Genomic DNA, 10696 nt, shown 5'->3' on the forward strand with positions numbered 1-10696 from the left:
CTGTGACAAAGTATCCAACAAAGGCATCTTAAGGATGGAAGAGTTTGTCTTGAATTAAGAAGGATTCGCCTGGGGCTGGCGAGATGGCTCAGTGGTTAAAAGTGCCGACTGCTCTTCTGAAGGTCCCGAGTTCAAATCCCAGCAACCACATGGTGGCTTACAACCATCTGTAACGAAATCTGATGCCCTCTTCTGGAGTATCTGAGGACAGCTACAGTGTACTTACATATAATAAATTTAAAAAAAAAAAAAAGGAGTCCCTTGGCCTTGGCGGCACACAACCTTTAATCCCAGCACTCAGGAGGCAGAGGCATATCTCTTGAGCTCATGGCAGGGAAAGTATGGTACCAGTAACTGGGCACATTGTACCCACAGTCAGAAACAGAGGGAGATGAAGGTCTGGAACCCCAGAACGTGGAATGTTAGGGTAGGTCTCAAACCTCAGCTAACTCAATTTAGAAACCCCTTCACAACCGGGCGTGGTGGCGCACGCCTTTAATCCCAGCACTCGGGAGGCAGAGGCAGGCGGATTTCTGAGTTCGAGGCCAGCCTGGTCTACAAAGTGAGTTCCAGGTCAGCCAGGGCTATACAGAGAAACCCTGTCTCAAAAAACCAAAAAAAAAAAAAAAAAAAAAGAAACCCCTTCACAGACAAGCTTAGAGACTTGTCTCCTAGGTAACTCTGGAGCCTGTTGAGTGACAGGCACTGTTAACCAGCACACCCACAGAAATTAACATAACTTCCTGTTTTTCAACATTCCAGAAGAGACTACAATGATCAGTTGTGACTCTGCTCTTGTAGATGTGTGCCAGACTCATCTGCGAATGGAAGGAGCTGAGTCACAAGGTGTACAAATGAAATAGAAGATGCCGCTGGTTGTCCTCCCAGTGGGTGTCCCAGTTTTCGTCCAATCTTCTGAATTTGAGAATTTTCATTTCCTCTTGTCCTTGACAACTCTTGACACTGCCAGATATTTTGATTTTTGTCAGTTTTAGCACTAAAAACATTTTCTCGCTGTTTCCTTTATCTCTCTGTCTCTCCTCTTTCCTTCCGTTCTTGTTTTTCCTTCCTTCCTTCCTTCCTTCCTTCCTTCCTTCCTTCCTTTCTTTCTTTTTCTGTAAATCAACCCATTTATTTATTTATTTATTTATTTATTCCCGAGACAGGGTTTCTCTGTATAGCCCTGGCTGTCCTGGAACTCACTTTGTAGACCAGGCTGACCTCGAACCCAGAAATCCGCCTGTCTCTGCCTCCCAAGTGCTGGGATTAAAGGCGTGCGCCACCACACCCGGCTATTTAGTTATTTTTAAGCTCAGAAATCCACCTGCTTCTGCCTTCCAAATGCTGGGATTAAAGGCGTGTGCCACCACTTAGTAGTATTTTTTTTTAAAGATTTATTTAGTTATTATATGTAAGTACACTGTAGCTGTCTTCAGACACCCCAGAAGAGGGCATCAGATGACAATGTAGATGGTTGTGAGCCACCATGTGGTTGCTAGGATTTGAACTCAGGACCTTCAGAAGAGTAGTCAGTGCTCTTAACCGCTGAGCGATCTCTCCAGCCTGTCAACCCATTTATTGAAGGCTAGGCGAATCTCAGATAGGGCTTCTACTGGCCTTTCAGTTCCAGTCCGATGGCCGACTTCACTGTGACTTCAGAGGTAGTGTTGTAGGTCCAGGCCCCAGCGGCCACTGTTTTCATGCAGGAACCACAGTGCCAGATGCTGACGGCTCGTCTGTCTCTTCATCTTCGTCTTGCTGCAGAAGGAACAAGTGTACTTGGCTTGCTGGCTGATTTCAATTTTCTTCACCATTTTCTGGAGGGAAGCACCATAACGGGTCCCGTATTTCCTGATGATCCCGATCTTCTTGGTCGAAGCCCATGCCCAAGCCTGAAGAGTCCTTTCTTATTTTTAAAAATAATTTATTTTTATGTCCACTGGTGGGTTTGCCTGCACGTATATCTGTGTGAGGGTGTCAGATCCCCTGGAACAGGAGTCACAGACAGCTGTGAGCTGCAATGTAGGTGCTGGGAATTGAACCTGGGTCCCCTGGAAGAGCAGCCAGTGCTCTTAACTGTTGAACCATCTCTCCTATCCTTACTCCCCCTCCCCTTCTCCTTCTCCCTTCCACTCTTTCTCTTCCTCTTCTTTTTGGAGACAGGGTCTCAGTTTGTAGCATTTGCTGTCCTGGAGCTTGATAAGTAGGCCAGGTTGGCCTTGGACTTGTAGCGATCCGCTGCCCTCCTCCTCCAGAGTGTTGATATTAAGGGTGTGCAGCCCTACCCATGACCTTTTTCTCACTGTTTTGTATAAGATAAGAGTTTTAGCTTGCCAATATAATTTCTTCATTGATCTGTAAATCCCACTGAAGTTTTCCATTTCTTTTTCTAATCTCTCTCCCAAGTACTGGGGTCACAGACATGCAACAGCATGCCCGTTATCTGGGGCACTAGGGATTGAACCTAGGACTTTGGGCATGATAGGCAAACACTTTACCAGCCAAATCTCCAGCCTGTGTGAAAAATTTGAGTTTTCCTCTGTTACCCTCTTTGAAATAAGTTGTTTTTTTTCTTTGCTTTGTTTTGTTTTGTTTTGTATTGTTTTGTTTGTTTGTTTTTAAATTCTGACTCTCTTCTTTACTGGCTTTCACATAGATAGCCACTAATCTATCTTACCCAAAAATTTGTTTTTTATTGCTAGAATCTTGCTGTCTTGCCCAAGCTTGTCTATATGAGCCTAAGATGGCTTCAAACCAAGATCCTTTGGACCCAGGCCCCTGAGTGCTGGGATTTGGGATTATAAACATAGATAACTATATCCAGACTATATTCCATCTTTACTCTTACATTGGCTACTTCATAAATGTGCAAGTTTCTTAACCAATTTTTTCCAATTTTTTATTAGGTATTTTCTTCATTTACATTTCAAATGCTATCCCCTATACCCTCCCCACTACTGCTCCCCTACCCACCCACTCCCACTTCTTGGCCCTGGTGTTCCCCTGTACTGGGGCATATAAAGTTTGTAAGACCAAGGGGCCTCTCTGCCCAATAATGGCCGACTAGGCCATCTTCTGCTACATATGCAGCTAGAGACACGAGCTCTGGGGGTACTGGTTAGTGCATATTGTTCCACCTATAGGGTTGCAGATCCCTTTAGCTGCTTGGGTGCTTTCTCTAGCTCCTCCATTGGGGGCCCTGTGTTCCATCCAATAGCTGACTGTGAGCATCCACTTCTGTGTTTGCCAGGCACTGGCATAGCCTCACAAGAGACAGCTATATCGCTGGGTGGTGGTGGCCCATGCCTTTAATCCCAGCACTTGGGAGGCAGAGGCAGGCGAATTTCTGAGTTCGAGGCCAGCCTGGACTACAGAGTGAGTTCTAGGACAGCCAGGGCTACACAGAGAAACCCTGTCTCAAAAAACCAAAATAAGAGAGAGAGAGAGAGAGAGAGAGAGACAGACAGACAGACAGAGAGACAGCTATATCAGGGTCCTTTCAGCAAAATCTTGCTGGCCTATGCAATAGTGTCTGTCTTAACCAAATTTAATGTTAGCAAACAGCATTATCTTCCTTAAAGCATAATAAAGGCCTTAAAACTCTTCAACTGCAATCACCTTTTCTCAAGTATTTGTTGCTTAGTATTATCACTTTGTTGCAGTGGTGGTTTTGTTTGTTTGTTTTTGAGACAGGGTTGCTCTATGTAACCCTGGCTGTCTTGGAACTCACTCTGTAGACCTGGCTGGCCTCAAACTCAAAGATCCCAGCGGTGGGATCAAAGATGTGGGCCACCATGTCCAGGCTCTCCCTGACACTATTATTTCTAATTTATAAACAACTTTGAGCCACAAAGAGCGGTGTATCCTCAAAGCCTCCCTCAATAGTCAGCTGGTTTTGCTCTTACGTCTGTTGTGTCCTGAACATTAACTCTTTGTGTACTGTGTTAGTCGAGTGCTTGGACACTTCCTGAAGGCTGATAGCCTTTTGCTGATACTGTTGGCTCTTGACTGACAGGTTGGGAGCACCAATGGCGGCCAGTGCCCTATGGGGGTGGGGGTGGGTTCCTGCCCCCAGGGCAGGGTCCTACTCCCTGTTAGATTGCTATGCAGGCTCCTGAAGATGCAATATGCAGGTACATTTCCTGCAGAATTGCTGTAGCTCCTGCTGTCCTTTGGTCTGTGCATAGCTGAGTCTGGGGAAGGGGCATTTGATAAGGGCAGCTGCAGAGGCTGGGCGAGAGTCCTGGTCTGCATGGAGATTGAGTGCTCTGTATAGACTTGGATGTGTTTCTCACAGGACTCTCACCTGTTTATTACATTCCCTTTTTTAGAAGCATTTGAGTAAGTTGCAGTAAATGGATGATGTCATCCTTGAGGTTTCATATTTGAAATTTCAGCCCACATTGTCTGCCTGCCTGTGTGGTCTTTGATTTGGGCTGGTTTTATGGCTAAGGTTGGGACTGAAAGCATATAGATTTCTAGCCTGCTGCTTCAGCCTTCCAATCATGTCTCTCACTAATAAGGCTGAGCTCCCAAGGGAAGTAGTTTGTGGGTAGCTTCCACCACCTATTGGTATCCTAAGAAAACTAACAAGGCCCACTGGAGGCGAAGAGTATCAAAGTGCCATCTCTGATCCTGAAAGCAAGCCCAGTTCTCAGGTGGGGAACAAAGGGTACATTGGAGGATGGAATGATGGTGGGGTGGCTCGGCTAAACAAACACTCCTGCACCAGCGGTCATTGCCTCCTCATGCAAAGGGAGGACCAGTAGGGAAAATAGCACAGACTACACCAAGCAGGTAAGAGATGAGAGAGGGAAATATGTAGTTCAAAAGCTCCGGGGAAACCATGTGGCCTTCTGCTGATGCTAAAAAGCAACTCTGTAGTAAATGGAACACAGCAACCATCAACTTCTCTTCCCCTCCTCACTTTAAAAACATGGTGGCACACACCTTTAATCCCAGCACTCAGGAGGCAGAGGCAGGCAGGTCTCTGAGTTCCAGGCCAGCCTGGTCTACAGAGTGAGTTCCAGGACAGTCAGGGTATACAGAGATTCTTTATTGGATACAGCCAATAAAGGTCTGCTGGCCTTGATTCCAGAATGTAGGAGGCAGAGGCAAGTGGATCTCTCTGAGCTTAAGGGTAGCCTGGTTGTCATAGCAAGCTCCAGGCCAGCCAAGGATACAAACAAGTAAACCTCACAACATTGTAAGTGGATCTGAGGCCAGGTTGGCTTTGGTATCACTCTGTATTGATTTAAAGTGGGTTGAAATTTGTAATCAAGTGGTTCAAAGGCTAAAAGTGTGTTGCAAGCTATTTGTACCAGGTCATCCTCCTCCACCCTGCCCCTCTGAACCAGCGAGAAGGACAAATCTCACTCCTTAAATTTGTTGTGGAGTTCTGCAAGAAACACAGTTGATACTGTTTTAAAAATAGGATGCCTATGCTCTCTCACAAGTCTGTCTGGAACATTTTGTGGTAATCACTTTCAAGGACTATAGACTGTTGCATGATATTTGATCATACTGTGAACCCAGAGGTTGTTGTTATTTACTGGAAAAAAAAAAAAAAGACCTGTTTCTAGTTGTGGCAAGGTTCAGCCCTTAGCACACACCTTTAATCCTGCCCCCGCCCCCACCCCCAGCTAGAATATACACACACACACATCCTTAGTACACACCTTTAATGACAAATAATGAAGTTAAAGTTAGTTTGTAGAAGGAAGCATCCAGTGATGTCTAATTGAGTGGCAGACAAAGTGACAAATCAGAGAAAGATTTGACAGAATAGGATACGCCCAACTCTCACAAAAGAGTGGAAAGGGAAGCTACTTGAGGGGCAGTGCAGAGAGAGGGAGGAGGCAGTCTTACCAGTAGAGTTTTACAGAGACAGGTTGAAGAGAGAACAAGCTAGACACAGGCAAAGACAGAACAAACCAGAGAATGAGAAGGAGCCAGAAGATTAGAACACATTGACAAAGTTAGTATGAGGCCAAGCAGAGCAATTCAGTGAGAAACTAAGAGAAGCCAGATTGAATCAGTCAACTTAGAGAGGAGTTTGAGTTGAACCAGCCAGCCAGAGTTCAAAAAGAACTAGAGTGAGCATATTCAATAGCAACTCTCAGAGGCTGAAAATATTCTAGGCTTAGATGATACTGTACAGAGTCTAGAAGGTTTCAGAACTAGGACCAGGTTAGCAGACGGAGGCAGTGAGCCTCTGAGACAATTACCAACAGGAGAATAAAAGTTACTTTAACAGTAGACTGGACTTCAGCTTCTCATGTTTCACTCCACCTCCTACCTCTCCTGGAGATTCCTTCTTCCTTGTTTTTCTCGTGTCTTGTCTCCCTTGGCTTTCCTGGACAGTGGTCATGCCAGGCACAGCTCTCTGCCTGAGGACATGAATTCTACTTGTTTTCTGACTGCGTTGCCAGTGTAGCTTAGGCCTCTCTGCCTCAACTTCGTCCCTTGGACAGTCTGCCACAGGCCCATCCACTCCAATGCAATACAATCGCCTTAAGTGTCTGACATGTGTGATCAGTGTCTGTGTGACCCCACACCAGTCATGCATATACACCAGGGTTGCAAATATAAGCCAAGTAAATAGAACTCTTTTTTTAAAGTTTACTAAATAGTGTTTATTTATTGCATGTGTATATGCATGTATGTGTTCACATGATACAACACACTAGTGATGGCCAGAGGACAACTTCTTGTGTGTGGGTCCCAGGAATCCAACGGGCCATCATGCTTGATGGCTGGTGCCTTTACTTTCTGAGCCATCTTGCTGGTCTCATCAAGAGAGGTTTGAGAGATGAGGCAGGAGTCCAGCTTAGATGTGCCTGTGGTGCCAGTGTAGTCGCAGTGAGACAACCTTCTCAGACGCTGAAGAGGGTATTAGAGGTGGCCTCATGAGTAAGGTGAAGACTTACCTGAATCTAAAAGAATGTGTAGGAGTTTCCATAATCTCCCACCAGCCGGGTTGCTATGGTTGCAGATAGAGTAGGCAACTCAAACTCAAAGAGTAGGAGGGCAAGGAGGGGTGAGGAAGTGCAAGGGAGTTTTGTATTCTCGGTCTACACAACTCCTGGAGGGGAAGTTCTAGTTTTCACTAGCTTCTTCCACTAGCAGGGAGAAACTGTTTACATTTCACAAGAGGATATTATGATGTGAGTAGTTACTATTTCCCATAGTAATTACTATGCATCAAAGGTAGTTGCTTTGGGTCAGTGGTATTGCCTGCAGGGATTCCTTCTTGCTGGACAGTCCTCTCTCTGTTCCCAGACTGCATTGTTCAAGGCTCCCCCTGCTGGTTGTAATTGGAAATTCAGAAGTCTGTTTCTCTTTGTCCACAGGACTGCATCCATCTGTCTTATCTTTTAGGTACCCTAGAACCTAGAGGCAGGAATAGGTGTTCTAAGGTAGTCAAGCTCAGGCTGGTTTGGTTCTGTTTTGCTGGGTGGACAGCAGTGAAGGGCATGGAGTGTGGAGGAAGCTGGTCATGCCAGAAAGTAGCCGCGTTCAGGCCCCAGGCTCCTGTTCACGGCTCATCCAGTAACCATAGTTGGTAGTAGAATCTGCTGCAGAAGTAGGTGGGAGACTCCAAGGGTGGTCCCCGCCTCCCTCAGGCCACACCCATCGAGTGGACCCACAATAGTGATTCACATTTTATTCCCTCATGGAGTCATGGCCTCAGGAAGCCAGGCTGCTCCAGGATGGGGATTCGGTCCGCATTTCTCTTCCCAATGCACCAAATGGCAGCATCAGTTACTGATACGCAGCCCAGGGCTTGGCTGGCAGGAGTCACTGCCCAGCAGCAGAGGCAGGTCCCGGCTCATCAGCTCTCTAGCAGTTCTTCAAGAGAAGTTGTTGCTTCAAGTGTGTTCTGTTGAGAGCCTTTTGTCCCTGCTAAGGAGCTGGGGCCCTGGGGTTTATGTTTTTTTGTTTTTTGTTTTGTAACCATCGTCTTATTTATTAAATGCACTGGCTGTCTTATTGAGGGTCACTACTGCTGAGATGAAACACCATGACCAAAAGCAACGTGGGCAGGAAAGGGTTTATTTGGCTAACATATTCTGAGTCACAGTTCATTGAGGGACGCCAAGGGAAGAACTCAAACCAGGTAGGACCTGGAGGCAGGAGCTGATTCAAATGCCGTGGAGGGGTGCAGCTTCCTGGCTTGCTCCACATGGCTTGCTCAGCTTGCTTTCTTATAGAACCCAGGGCCACGAGCCCAGGGATGGCCCCACCCACAATGGGCTGAGTTCTTCCCAATCACCAACTAAGAAAATGCTCCGCAGGCTTGCCTACTGTCCAGTCTTATGGAGACATTTTTTCATTTGCAGATCCATCTTTTCAGATAACTCTATCCTTTGCCAAGTTGACAAAAAAAAAAAAAAAAAAAAAAAAAAAAAAGAAAGAAAAAACAAACTAGTCAGCACATCGACCTTCAGAGATAGGCCAAAGCCAATTTCACAGTGACCTTAGAGATAGGCCAGAGCCAATTCCACAGTGACCTTCAGAAACAGGCCCGAGCCAGTTCAGCACCCAGTATTTGAATGACCTAGAATCTCCAGGAACCACTTGTCCTTTTTGAGTAACTGTCAAGGCTAGCCATTGCAACCTGCATCTCCTTTACGTTCTTGGATCTATTGCTTTCTGCTTGTCTCTCGAGATACTTTCTGGGTTGCTCATATTCACCCTGGTATTTGTGTCTAGTTGCAGTCTCAGACAGGATGTTGGGAGCAGGGAAATGGGTCAATCTTTCTCTTTCCTGGGAGACTGCTGAGCTCCCTCTGCAAACCACCCCCCAACCTCCACCCCCGGATCCCTGTGTGCGTAGATAAGCTCCGGGGACAGGGAAGATGGTTCAGCTGTGAATCAAAATTAACCTCTCCTTCTCACTGTTAAATCTGTGAGGAGAAGTAACTAGAATAGAAGGTTGGTACTGAGGTCTAGGCATTCGCTGTGACAATCCTGGCCACATGACTTACAGCCCCGTGAGACTGGTCTGTGGAAGTTTGGGATTCTGTCATAAGCAGAGCTGAATGAACTGTTCCGGTGGGAGTTGGAAGAGCAGAATTCCAAGAGAAATGCAGATAATCAAAGCCTGGCTTGTGAGGTTCACAGGCAAACAGGGACTCTATCAGGAACTAGACTAGAGGCCATTTATGTGACAGTCTGGAGAAGAGCCTGGCTGTTCCCTGTCCTGGAAACTTGACTGAGGATAAATTAGAAATAGACTAGCTTGTTTGGTGAAGGAAATTTCATATAAGATAGTATGTAGGCTGTTTTGTGGCTATTAGTTATTGCTTTCATACAGGTCTACTGTGAGAAAGGACAGAGGGGAAGAAAAAAGATACACAAAATGTGCAGTTTGGCAAGAAAAAGTGTAAAGCAAGTTTAAAGTTACAGACTAAAGTTACAGGCAAGGCAGATTCAAGAGCAATGGTAGCCTGTGTCAGGTGGGTGAGATGGGCCAAGGTCATGAGAGCAATAGAGCTGGCCCTGAGCAGCTGCAGAACAAGCCCTGCGTCTTGCCTGGCCAGCAGAGCAGAGCTGGCCCAGAGGACATGAGATTGGGAGAGCTGCCTGTGCCCCTTGCTGACTGTGGCACTGGGTGAGCTCGCCAGGGCAGTGCTGGAACGCTCACCCTGGCAGTGAAGGCACAGGAGAGCTGGCAGACTGACCAACTCAGCTACTTCCCAGGCCCAGATCCAGGGCTGAGTCCATCCCCCTGATGCCCATCTATCCCATCTCCTGAAAGAGCCACTCCTGTCAATCCAAGGCTGCAGGGTATCCATAAGGAGTCCCCGTGAGGATTCAGTATTGATAGTGTAGAAGTCAGAGGTCTCAAAACAGACCAATGGCTCACTGCAATGAACTTTTACAAGTAAAAATGTTGGACAAAAGGGCGTGCTGTGTGACACACTACAGCTTCTACAACAAGATGCTTTTCCTGTTTGCTTTTATTCTATCTTAGTTTATTTTGCTGGAGCGGTTGCAAGGGCGAAGGATGGATAGGAAGGGACGGGGAGATGAGTGGGATTGGGGTGCATGATGTGAAACTCACAATGAATAAAATCTTAAAAAAAAAAAAACAGAGGTAGGGCTGGAGAGATGGCTCAGTGGTTAAGAGCACTGACTGCTCTTCTGAAGGTCCTGAGTTCAAATCCCAGCAACCACATGGTGGCTCACAACCATCTGCAATGAGATCTGATGCCCTCTTCTGGTGCATCTAAAGACAACTACAGTGTACTTAGATATAATAATAAATGAATCTTTGGGCCGGAGTGAGCGGGGTCGACTGGAGCAAGCAGAGGTCCTGAATTCAAATTCCCAGCAACCACATGATGGCTCACAACCATCATTACAGCTACAGTGCACTCATATACATAAATAAATAAATAAATCTTTTAAAAAGCGCAGTAATTTTTTTTAATTAGGTATTTTCCTCATTTACATTTTCAATGCTATCCCAAAGGTCCCCCATACCCACCCCCCCAACCCCCTACCCACCCACTCCCCCTTTTTGGCCCTGGCGTTCCCCTGTACTGGGGCATATAAAGTTTGCAAGTCCAATGGGCCTCTCTTTGCAGTGATGGCCGACTAGGCCATCTTTTGATACATATGCAGCTAAAGACAAGAGCTCCCGGGTACTGGTTAGTTCATATTGTTTTTCCACCTATAGGGTTGCAGT

This window comes from Mus musculus, chromosome 2 (genome assembly GCF_000001635.26).
Source record: "Mus musculus strain C57BL/6J chromosome 2, GRCm38.p6 C57BL/6J".
Lineage (NCBI taxonomy): Eukaryota > Metazoa > Chordata > Mammalia > Rodentia > Muridae > Mus > Mus musculus.